Here is a 12,050-nt window from a genome sequence, read left to right on the forward strand (position 1 = left end):
CGCGTCGAGGTAAAAGCACTATACAAACAGAGAGACACAGATACAATACAATAATACCATCGAGAAATCAGATAGTCAGTTGGCTAGAAAGATACAGAGACCGTATTATCTGACAAGAGGATAATAGACAGACAGACAGACAGACAGATATATAAAATGACACTGAGAGACGTGAATTATGATACGAAAAAAACAAACAAACAAACAGGTAACCAGATAACGACAAACACATAAACAGAGAGGGAGAGAGAAAACATGGATGGACAGATAGTTAGATGGATAGAGACAGACGGGATACAGACAGATAAACAGATATACATATAAAAGACATAGACGGATACAAAGAGAAATGTAGAGATACAGAAGAAAGAAGAAAACAGAACGACAGAGAGAAAATATACAGGAAACACAAACGCAGACAGGCAGACAAAGTATCACGCAGAGAGTGAGAAAGACAAAAATACATACAAGCAGGCACAGACAACGACACAGAGACAGACGCAGACAGACAGACAGACATAAATACATGAAAAGTGAGAGACATAAAGAGATACACAAATGGCTGGACAAACAGAGCGCCAGGCATAAAAAGACCGAGATTAGACAGATATTCAGACATAAATAAGAAAGACCGCTAGAGACAGACACTGAGATAATGGACAAAGAGACCGCCAGACATAAAAAGACCGAGACAGACCGACAGACAGATGAATAAGAAAGACCGCTAGAGACACTGAGAGACAAACTGGCAGAGGCAAAGCGGGGCACAGGACATGGAGAGGGTCATAGAGAAAGCGGTGACATCGATTATAGAGAGATATTATGATGTCTCAGGGGACGGGATGCCTATAATTAGTGTGATCAATGACGGAGGAGGGGCGCTCTCTCTCTCTCTCTCTCTCTCTTCAATAAAAACTGCTTCCTGGCCCCGATCAAAGGAAAATTTCTGTTAAATATTCAAGTAGTCTCGGCGGAAGATATTTTAAAACTTTGGAGAGAGAGAGAGAGAGAGAGAGAGAGAGAGAAAATCGGGAGAGAAAGAGGTCGGAAAACTGAATGAAAGAGGTGACAGGGAGTGAAGTAGGAGGTAAGGAAGAAGAATGGTAATGATGAGAGAGAGAGAGAGAGAGAGAGAGAGAGAGAGAGAGAGAGAGAGAGAGAGAGAGAGAGAGAGAGAGAGCGCTTTCACACGGTCTCTATAAACTAAACCGTGAAATGCTGAAATAAAACAAGAGTCAGCTTTCCCAAACAACAAACACTTTTCTTTTTTTAACTGACTGTAACTTTTATTTATTCAGCAATCAGGAGCAGCGATGGGAAGGCGATGGAAGAATGAGGATTAGAGGAGCGACAAGGAGGGGGAGGGAGGTAGAGTGGAGAAATACATGAGGGAGGGCGGTTTGGAATGTGGGCTTAGGGGAAGGGTTAATATTTAATGGTGACAAAGGAACTACGCGGCAGTTTTATTAAGGCCACACCGGGTCAATTAGTGGCAAGACACCTGGTGGCATTTTGGTGTTTTTCACAATATACTCGCTAACACCAGACGACTTGCTCTTACTTAAAAGACACTTATCACAGTGAAGGGGTTAGACACGGCCCTCAACAGCCCTTTCAGTATCAGATGTCCTTTCCTATACTGAATAAAATCGTCTACAGGCTGAACAAAGGAAAAAAAAAAAAAACGGACTAGAGAGAAAACAGTTACCAACAAAGGTTGATATTATTATACTGATCACTTTCTTATACGTAAATGAATATATTTGGTTGTATTTGTATCTCATATGACACGACCGAATCACATATCAAACAGGCTAGAGAGCCCACTCGAATCGAACTCGTTCCGTACCATAACAGCGTTCAAACACACGTGTCTGTCCTGCGATGGTTGTTTTGGTGTTTGCTGATTCTGTGGGTGACTTTTGGTGGTATCTGCCTCTCTTTTTACACCCTTTGGTTCATGCAATATTTCTAAAGGTCTTCATCTAAGGAAGCGGTCTCAGGCTGTCAGCCATGGATACAAACACAGTAATATTTTGTCAAACTGGTCCAGAACTATGGGCGTGAGGACGTGGCAACGAGCGTTGGTAAGAGGAAAGAGAACACCAAGACCACACTAACATCGAGAGAGAGAGAGAGAGAGAGAGAGAGAGAGAAACTTCTTCCCTTCAGGAAATGCAAGATGTCATTAGGCTGAAGATGTTAAACCGTGAGGTGATGGAGGAAGAGGCAGGCCGGGGACGAGGTGGGGGTTGTGCTGGCGTGAAGCGTGAACCCCAGTCAGAAAAAGAATGTATTAATCACTCTATTCTTGCTACTCTAACACCACTGTATTCAGTTTACGACAAACTCTCGACAAGGGGGGGGGGGAGACAGCTCTTATTAGCCCCTTCAGTATGAGGGACTTTCTAAAGGAGAATAAAATCATCTACCCACACACACACACATACACACACACACACACACAAAACAAGTGTCCGCATTTGAGAAGTTACGCATCTTCAGTCCTCTCTCACTCCTTCTGCCTGAGGACGACTTTTCGTTTTTTTTTAAATGCAATCTCAAGACAATTTTATTCAGCGCACGGGAACATTTTGCGTGCTTTAGAGTTGAGATACGGCTTTTATTAACTCCCTTCACGACTAAGATGCTCACCTACACTGATACTTAATCGCCTGGAGATGGTGAATAAAATATCTTTCCTCGAGAAGAAGTGGTTAAGTACAGGATCGCATACTGACTTGCAATAGCTGATCTCTGTCACTTAAAATTATCCAGGCACCCACATTTTTTACTCTCTCTCTCTCTCTCCAAGTATCAAGCCACATCCCTACTCATTCACAAAATCATTAACATTTATAGGTATTTCTGCTTTATCTCCTGAACCTACCTTCTTTTGGCTTTGTCCTTGCCGTACCTGTCTCCACAACTCAGTAAACTCGCCTGGCAGAAGCAACAAGATAACATATAAAGTGTTCTCCTCAATGACCTAAAGTATCAACAATAATGAGAGCCAATACCTTCTTCAAATTACACTGATCAAACATTAACTTTTTGCAATCATTCTCATTATTCCTAAACACACACACACACACACACACACACACACACACACACACACACACACACCGAAACTACCTTGCATACTATGACTTTCACTTTTACAAGCACCTTTGACTTATTCCTTTGATATGGTTGGTTTAAGTTACAAAGTCACCTGACATCAACATGTACGAAACATAAAATACACATATCTTTCTGCAAAGCTTAACTAAGACCGCTTCTAACCCCCTTCCGGCGAGAAGTCTCTCCTTACCTGAGTAAAACAGTGTGGTACTATAGTCGCGGCGCTCGACTCTGAGGTTGTCATTATCGTACCCCGGCAACCTGCCATTTAAAAGTGCATCCAATTTCGTATCATATCATACACGAATCATATTATTATGCACGAATATATAATACAAGAATATTATTATACACGAACATATTATACACGGATCACATGCGTCTCATATTATACATGAAATCAGACGCACTTTTGAAAGGTAGGTTGCCAAAGCACGATAATAACAACCTCAGAGTCGCACGCCGCGACTATAGTATGAGTAAAATAAAATTTACGTCATCGTACACAAAATATATGACAACAAACACAAGCAAAGGGAATCTCAAAAACTTGACCATAAAACCATTTATTACTGCAATCATCCCTTTATCGCTTTGGGTCCAACTTCCCTCTTTAACTTCCAAAGCCCCATGACGACTTTCCCTTGCTGCCATCAGGTGATTTTATTCAGCTTAGGAAAGGCTCTTCCTACTGAATGGATTACTGACGGCTGTGTGCAAATAAATAATTCCAACACGTTTCCTAAGCTGAATAAAATCGCCTGTAGGCAGCAAGGGTAACACAAACAAGACGTCCTCGGGATTCATTCAGATCCAGTGCCTCTTCCAAAATCCATTTCCCACAATGTTTTTCTACTCCCTGCGTCGTACCTACGCCACCACCATGCGACTGGGCCAGCACTTATGGGATAAGAGTCACTGAGGCCCGAACCGAGAGATGTAGGGAATGGGAGAACGCAGCTAAGGAGGCGATGTGAGAGGGACTCGCTGGAGCCTCTGCACACAGTGGCATAGAAAACTGTGCCACACGCATTTAACAAATATATTTTCGCCTGGAACAAACTTATATCTAAATAACACAAAATCAAATACATTTCAGTGCATTTTCCAACGTTTGTTTATCAAAAGCTATTCTCTCTCACAGTTACATCATTCTGATTGTTGAGCAACACAGCCTTTGACCGAAATATCTAATACTTTTCATTGCCTGATTAGTTCACGGCCATCAAAACACTTTCGCCACCAGCTCTGTTTCTGATACTCTGTGGAACACATTCTTTGAAAAGAGTATTAATGTCAATCTGTTACACTGCAGCTTTAAACACCTATTCTATAAAGGCAGCTGTGTCCCTCCCTCCCTCCCTCCCTCCCTCTCTCTCTCTCTCTCTTTCTGTGTGTGTGTGTGTGTGTGTGTGTGTGTGTGTGTGTGTGTGTGTGTAAGCTTGTAAGTCATCTTGCTGTTGGAGACTCGTGGCCAGGGGGGTAGGCTGGTGGGTAAATGGATGGGGTAGGCTGGATGGTGGGTGGGTCACTCAGGTGAAGAGGTGGGTGGATGGGATGGCTTGGCTGGGCTAGGTGGAGTGGGTGGGTGGTTAGGCTGAACTAGGTGGGATGGGTGGGGTGGTTGGCCTGGGACAGGTGGAGTGGGCAGGGTAGTTGGGCTGGACTGGGAGGAGTGCGGTGAGTGGGTGGAGTGGGGTGGACTGGGTGGAGTGGGGTGGGTGGGTGGAGTGGGGTGGGTGGGTGGAATGGGGTGGAGAGATGGGGCAGAGGGATGCGTGGTTTCCCAGAGGACAAGGCAGGAGACGGGCTTACGACACTCAGTGAAGGAGCTGGTGGGTGGGCGGATGGAAGTGGGAAAGCAGGTCAACTGAAAAACAGGACCATGGAGTAAATAGGTCCGTGAAGGAATAAGTCCTTTGGGGAAAATGGCCAAAGTGGAAACACAGGTCCAATGGGTAAAAAGGTTCCATGGGGGTAATAGGTGCATGGGGATAAATTGGTCCATTTGTGGATTAACGGTTTCCCCATTGGAAGAAAAGGAGTCCACGGTGAAATCAGGTCCATAGAGGCAATAAGTCCATGCAGGGAATACAAGTCCATGGAGAAAACGGAAAAAGTCACCGAAAGGAAGAGTGTCACTGTAGGAAAAAAAAAAAAAAAAAATCGGTCTTTGGGTGGATATAGGTCCACAGTGGATAACAGGTCCAAGGCAGATAATAGGACCAAGAGGAGATAAGTCCTTTGGGAAAATAAGTTCATGAGGAAATATGTCCATTGGGAAAACAGGATCACAGTGAAAAGAAAGGTCCATGGGAGAAATATGAGTAGGCCTTGGGGAGAATGAAGGTTCTTGGGAGTAAATAGGTACGTGGAAAATAAGTCCACTGGGGGAAAATACATCCAAGGGGGGAAATGGGTCCATGGGGGGAAAATAGATGGGTGGAGGATGACCTCTATGGGATGCAATGAAAGACGAACTTTTGTGACAGCGTTCCTTAATTCTTGCAATCATCCCTGCCTCAACACAGCTTATGCTTCGTGTCAGCATCCCTTTCCCTTTTCTGAACATGAAGTCCTCTGAGGAATATGAATTACACTTCCACAAGCACCTCTGGTCTTTCTGTTAGAAATATATATTCTATTAATCAGAAACTCTGACAGTATTTTAATATACTTTCACAGCTTCATAACGGACTCATCAGAGCTCCATTCTCAAGCACTATTTTACTTTTCAGATACATATTCCATGAACTTATAGCATTTTCACCAATATTATCAAAGGTGGCAATGTCGAAAATGCTTCTAAAGTTTTTTTTTTTTTTAAATAAATACCATTCACCTCTGCATCCTCCAGCCAACTCAAGTCACTCTCTCTCACGTACTCTTCACTCTAACCCTTCTCATTCTTGATCATCCTATTATTTTCCCATCAACTTACTTCGTTTTCAAAATGTTCAACTAAGCGTCTCTCCCACTTACCCCCATGGATGACAAGCATGAATAAATGCAAAGAGTAATGTAATGGAATAAAATTTTAAGCTATTATTTACCCATGCAAGCACATATTCTACCTTTTAACCCCCATGTCATTACCCAAAATGTACTTTAATATCATGTTCATATTTATTTTCCAGACTTGTTTCTCCCATATATGTTCCATGTGGTATAAATCTTTTAGCAGAATAAAAAGGTATTAAGTGGTTTTGTAGGTTAGTGACTGCACAGATTAGTGACTGACAGTGATATCATTGGGGACACCCATCAGGTACATACAGAAAAAGTTCACCATCCAGGCCAGAGAAAAACACTTTCGTGTATTTGTGTTGTATGTAGCTGATGATGTACTCACAACCCTCCATGGTATGAGGAAGACAGCGCCAAATCCCTTACATGATGCATTCATATAAAGGCAGACGGGAAGGTTGTAGTCCAGGTTGGCAATGACTGAGTCCTGGGGGAGGTTTGTTATTTAGGGTCTTGAAGGATTCCGAGTAGTTGGTGAACCACAAGGAATATCTTTTTAAGCAGTAAGGTGCAAGGACTGGCTATGGTTGTGATTTCCAAGAAGAATCTACAGTACAGTAATAAGAGGCATGGTCTAGGAATGAGATGCTCATGTCAAGGTGGTCGGTGGTGGTCTAGTTTTTGATGGCAGCATCATTGTTCAAGTCTGCCTTGTCCTGAGCCAATATGGCATGTTCCACGTATTAGACAGTCCAGGAAACTGTTGATATACGGCAGTGGTTGTGCATCCTAGATGTCAGCATCAATGATCTGTCTGTGGTCCATGCAGACATGTAGGCTGCCATCGTTCTTTCACACCAAGATGGCTCGTTAACCCGCCACGTCCCGTCGACTTATGGGTACGTTGCAACGATTTGCATTTGCCAGTCCCGGCGACGTACTGGTACGTCGTGCAATTGCAAGGTCCCTAATTTGCACAATTTTCAATTTTTGCGTGTGATTTTTTGTATGTATACACGGGAGATCTTCCTCTATTCTTCTACAAGATGCCAAGCAGGGACAATGCCTTACACCGCATAACCTCCCCCCTCCCCCCCTCACGCCATTGCCTTGGCAATTCACCTGTTACCAATGACCTGGCCAATAAAGACATTCAGGGCCAGAGTGATTCCCCAATCGATGACAATGTGGAGGACAAGGTTTACATAGCATTAGAGGAAGAAACAGTCAGAAATGATGATCAGGTAATGTGGGGAAAAAAGGTTATGAATGGTGATTAGTTAGTGAGTGAAACAATGCTTATAATGCCTATATTACTGCTTGAAAACCAATATACTCTCATACTACATATAAAATCGTACCAAGTAAATAAATAAATACCGTTTATGAGTGGGTAAAATAGTTACCCTCCCATAGAACTCGTTTTCTTTGGTGCCAGCATGTTAGAAAACCCAGTCAGGTAAGGAGGAACTTCTACCTGGATTGAGTATTTTAAACCTCAGGTGAGCGATTTCTCTATGAATTTTCAATGTTTCTCACCAAAAGCGGAGGTTTTAGCCAAAAAAAATTTTTTCGAAAATACCTCGGGACTGGGGGATGTCGGAGGTGCGAAAAACCTCGGGACGTGACGGGTTAACTCCTAAAGGGCGATCAATGTTCCCGAACGTCCACTAAGGAAAGGGCGGTCAATGTTCCTGAACGTCCACTAAGGAAAGGGCAGTCAATGTTCCTGAACGTCCACTAAGGAAAGGGCGATCAATGTTCCCGAACGTCCACTAAGGAAAGGGCGGTCAATGTTCCTGAACGCATTCCTATTCTGCGAGCCTATTATATGAAACAAATGGGATATATGGCAACAGTGCCTGTTAGGACATGAATATATCTCAAGACACCACCTTGAGTCACTTCCAGTTGATGCAAGTGGCCATAAACAGCAGAGAAGGTGTGCTGTGTGCAAGAATTTAGCAAGATGAGCAGGTAAAAGCAGAGATGTGACTATGTGGCGCCCTGAGTGTGGTGTGGATCTCTGTATCAACTGCTTTACAGAATACCACACACTAAAGACATATTAGTGTGAACAGTTGTAATTTACAGTTGTACATAATATTTACATACATAAGATTATAACAATACAGATGTAAGATAAGAAAAAATTTACACTATAATATAGTGTGTAGTGTTCAAAGTGCACCACGCAGGCACAGAAAAGTGTACATAATGTACAAATAATATATTTTTGGCAGCTGTTGTAAATGAGAGCAGAAAACAAGACGCTCTGTGCGCCTGCTCTCAGTCGTGTGCCACTGAGAGTGACCTTGACGAGCCACCACCCCTCTCACCACCATCCAGACCATGTGCAATTTGAAGAGAGTAACATCAAATTCTTTGCTTCTTTTCAACTATTCTGATCCACTTATGCAGGTTCTGCCTGATTTCATAACACTATTTTTTCCAAATTAATATGTCCCACACGGATGTAAAATTGGAAAGTAGCCCGCCGTTTAAGGGTTAATGGCTTGACAATGCCAGCCTCAAGCATATCCTCTACCTGGCATTAATTGGCCACCCAATGGACACAGTTTTTTCCACAATGTGGCTGCCTGAGAGGCGGGCCAGCAGTTTGGATTTCATGGTTTACAATGCTGGTAGTGCTGCTGTCCTCATCCCCCTGTGCAAAGATGTCTTGGTACTGAAAAGTCAATCGCTGTAGAAGCTGGCTGTGGTCGTGCTGGATGTTGCTGGAAATGTGTGGAAGTACTCAGTAACTGCTTGGAACTGTGGCTCTGGGATATGGTTCTTGCAAACCGAGATTTCCTTATACACAGCCAATCCATAGCGTCAGTGGTTAAGTGGACAAATTTGTCAGGCAATGGATTGGTCAACTACATTCTATGATCTAAGCTGCTCGTAGTAGCCTACCAGCTGGAGGAACTGGCATGAATCAGGTGAGAAAATTAGGAACCCTTTTGGTGTCTGGGTGGTATGATGGCTCACTGGAAGAGATTTACCAGGCTGTGGTACAGGCTGACAGTTTGGCTGATGATGTAGCATGCCAGGCGAAATTGTGGGTTCCATAACAAGTGGTGTCTGCCACAGGTGATGACTGTCCTAACACTTCTGAAGGAATTCAAAGCCCAAGTACCTGTTGATTCAAGCACTGTTCACAGTCACTACATGTAACGTGAGTGGGACTGCACTGTCTCTCTCTGTCATCATAATGAACATCCTCATTGTGCCTGACCGAATGAGGCGGGAGGACGGGATAAAGTGAGCCAATGTGTGTATTTGGCATAGATCTTGTCAGACAGGATCTTGTCACGCCTGTGTTCAGCTGTAGGTGAACACTGTTGACAGTAATCTTAAGCAGATGGGTGACTTGTCTAACAGATCTTTCCCCACCAGATGACCAGCCTGTGGGGGTTGCTAAGAAATCCAGCATGCAGTAGTTTGACTAGAGAATTTCGGTGCTATGGATCTGATATGCTTTGGCCATGGCTGCGAGATTGTGTCCTGGTGCAAGGTCTCTAGGGCTCTCACTTCAACTGGTTTGGTGCTGTGCTGTGGGTGTGGTGGCACCCGGTGAATGTTGGATGACGATTAGTGGTTCCAGATATGAAGTGACTGCGATCACTGCAAGAGCAGCAGTGAGCAGATGTGCATGGTGGGTGGCTTGGTGTGTCTCGCTTATTTCTCTCCATGCTGGCAGGGACGTAAGTCTGCTGGGCAGTGAGGGGGAGAAGTCTTTTCCGAGGTCGTGTTTAAGTGCATAATAATTGTGACGAGTAATGGCATGGGAGTAATGACTCAATCTTCTCAAAGCCATCAAGTTATCCTGGAAGTCTGAAGGAAGTTTGAGGAGTGTGGTGAACAGGGAAGTTTTGAGTGACAGCTGGTTTCCAAGATAGTTATCCAACAGCCTGTTCACAGTGCTGCAAAACATGAACTTTAAGTATTCAGTTACCTGGATGAATTAAAACTGACTGATATGATTTCAAACTATTCATTAATACTAGAAAACGCTCAGAAAGCGCATATCTCCACCAATGCCACTGCCATTAAAAAGGTTCTGGATACAGATCCGGACCCGGATCCGCCCCCAAATTTAATAAATTCTTTCCTGGTCCATGGTGCACCTTTCCAAAAAAAATTCATTGAAATTCATTGAGAACTTTTGGAGATATTGTGCGGGATACTCCGGATCTCGCCCAAAATTTAATAATTTATTCCTTGGCCCATGGACCACCGTTCCACAAAATTTTATCAAGATCCGCCCACTCATAACTTTTGAGTAATCCTGCTAACAAACACACAGACAGACAAAAAAAAGGGCAATGCAGGGTAAAACATAACCTCCTTGGCGGAGGTAACGAATTTAATGCTGTTGTTGTTGCTCAATCCATGTCCATCTGATCGAACAGACCCACTGACCACAAGTAAAGAACTGCCCCTATGAAGCTGTTCCATAGGTTCCCTACACCACTGATGTGTCTGAGTCTCAGTGTGGCATGTTCTGTGTTGTGCTGCACTATGTGTGTTATGTTATGTGGGCCTACTTTACAAGCAGGCCATGTGTCATCTGTGATCCCACCCAAACCAAATCTAAGCTGGTGGCTAAGGAAAGCTGGGTGATGACCTGCTCTAAACCTAGCTGGATGAGCTCAATTACTGTGCATCTGTTTAAGGGCATCTTTAATGGGTGGATGTCCGGAGGGGGGCTTGTAATATACACTCTGATCGAAGTGTTGCATTGCTGTGAGCGTGAAGTGAGTATGTAGAGGTTTCCTCATTGCTAATGTTGGAATGTCTGGAGGTGGGATATTGTTGTAGAAGGTTTGATACTATTTCTGTTTGTGTGCCTACGTGCGTTGTGTGTGTCTGTCAGGTAATGACAGAAATGCTGTGTATTGGTACAGGCTGCTGCATAGGAATTGTGTGCCTTTCATATCAAGGTAGTTTCTGACAGGGAGGCCTTTGGTTTCAAAGTGCAAGTGAGCTGTGAAAGTTGTTTTGGTGATGCATAAGGCACAGTTCCATATGATATTCAAGGTGTTGTAGTGGGTAACAGATAGAATGGGGACCCATGCTGGGGAGGTACAGGACATCACTTATCTAGTGTACTGTTTGTAGAGTATGCAGAAGTTAATGTAAAGTAGCATAAATGCTTCTCTGAAACCCATACCCTTCACATATTCCAAGCATTACTGAATTGAAAATATGGCAAAATACAGTATAAATCCTTTCCCTAAAATGACACATTTATTATTCATGACCCACATTCCATTCAAAGATGCATACGAGTATTTTACTAAGTTACAGATTTCATTCCAAAACCTGGTCTTTTAATATCTGCCAAGAAGTACATAGTTCAGATAGCAAGTTACCCCTGCAAAGATCAACATTACCATTTGGTTTCACATTCCACTGAAAAAAGAAAAATTCAGTTTCTTCATATTCTGTTCCTAAAACAATTTATCAGCAATCCATCCATAAAGAAATCAAATCACTTAAAACATGGTCAATCCAAAATACAATATGCATAAAGACATGTTCCAAAAACTGCTCTTTTCATCTTGTTTCAAAGAAGCAACAAATACAAAACACAGATAAATACAAGTTTATCTCTCACAGCCCCCCAAAATCTCACTCAAACGCAATAGCTTACCTGGCATTAATCAGAATAAAACAAAAAATATTTATCTGAGCTCAAAGGGCTAAGCATTCATATTCCCCAACATTCCATGAACCAACGTAAATTTCAATATGATTAAACGCATTTTCAAAACCCACAATTTAAAATTCAATGAACAGTGATCTTCTTCAACCATTAATTTGATTCTGAGCCACAACATATAAGTCAGTAATAAGAACTTGAATATTCAAATACAATTTTTTAAAGCTCACTCACCTCTCACTGAAGCTTTGTAAATTTAGGAACAATGGAATTTAACCTTCAAGAA

The 12,050-nt window shown here is 42.8% G+C and overlaps 1 protein-coding gene across 1 annotated transcript in view; it reads right to left on the bottom strand.

Moving 5' to 3' along the window:
* Nucleotides 1–12,050, bottom strand: part of Eip63E (cyclin dependent kinase Eip63E) — a gene marked incomplete at its 5' end in the record, with an annotated part of 709,236 nt that overhangs the window by 483,990 nt on the left and 213,196 nt on the right. The gene's annotated exons all lie outside the window — the stretch shown is intronic.

This window comes from Coenobita brevimanus, chromosome 23 (assembly GCF_032717465.1).
Source record: "Coenobita brevimanus isolate Jiangsu-jjx chromosome 23, ASM3271746v2, whole genome shotgun sequence".
Taxonomy (NCBI): Eukaryota; Metazoa; Arthropoda; class Malacostraca; order Decapoda; family Coenobitidae; genus Coenobita; species Coenobita brevimanus.